General features: G+C 35.5%; 1 pseudogene; it reads right to left on the reverse strand.

Moving 5' to 3' along the window:
- Positions 1 to 419: 419 nt before the first annotated feature.
- On the reverse strand, positions 420 to 891 carry LOC118844503 (annotated as a pseudogene).
- Between the last annotated feature and the right edge of the window lie 205 nt (positions 892 to 1096).

Below are 1096 nucleotides of genomic sequence, written 5' to 3' on the forward strand. Positions count from 1 at the left end.
TAGACCCAAACCCTAAACTTTCCTTTTTTTTGTTTTTTTGGGGTGTTTGGAATATAATTTTATTTGCTTATTAATAATTTAGGTGAAAAATTTTACCATGAAATACAGTGTTTTGTGGAAATGGAGGTGACTTATGAAATGCAAGCTAATATTCAACATAACTCCTATTTCAGATAATTTTTCCTCTTCTAAAATTTATGAATATGCATACCCTATTCAGTTTTGAGGCAACAACCTTAAAAACAAACCTATGACAGATTTTATGCCAAAAGTAATATCTTCCTATAAAAATTTATTTTAAATGAGAAAAATCTCTAATGATTTTCCCCACCCCAAGATATTTGCTCCATTCCAAAAGGATCAACAAAATCTCTTCAGTTTTTCCTTAATACAACAAGATGCATTTCTTCTCTTTATCTTCAAGAAATCTGATCATTAATGTTTTGTTTGAAGAACTGCTTTCCATGATAAGTGGTAGCCATACTGGCTAAATTACTTTGGTTGCCTACTTTGCATCTGGTGTAGCCAGAATAAGTTGGCACCTTGTAGTATCACACCTATGGTGACCACTGCCAACTACTTCAGTTTGAAGAAGAAGAAAGCACTAAAGGCAAATGCCACACACATAATTAGACAGGAAATTAATCCTAACCAAAAAATTGATGACTCAGCTAGTGAAGAGTTTCTTTTCTCTTGTTTCAATTCTTTTTGAGCTTCAAACACCCAGTGACTTTCCATCATCATCTATATGGTTCCACCAGCACAAGCCAACCATGAGCCTGCCTGTTATATTCTGATTTTCACCTTCTTTGGCTTCCTGGCTGACTCATCATCATTGGCATCAAACACTGAAACATCTTCAGTGTCATCATTACTATCCTGATGCAACATGGCCACTCTTGCCTAGCCAAACCATAACCTTGCAGTTTTCTAACCCTTCTCACAATACTCTGGAATGTTTGCTCCATTGTGAATCAACTACACTTTGTCCTAAAACAACTTACCTGTCCTCTCTCTCCTTGTAACGACTAATCTGTGTATATTTCTTGTGTAGGCATCACCTTCTTGCTTTCCAGTTGCTAAATGATTTCTCAAT

The sequence above is a fragment of the Trichosurus vulpecula genome, chromosome 3 (genome assembly GCF_011100635.1).
Source record: "Trichosurus vulpecula isolate mTriVul1 chromosome 3, mTriVul1.pri, whole genome shotgun sequence".
NCBI classification, from domain to species: Eukaryota; Metazoa; Chordata; class Mammalia; order Diprotodontia; family Phalangeridae; genus Trichosurus; species Trichosurus vulpecula.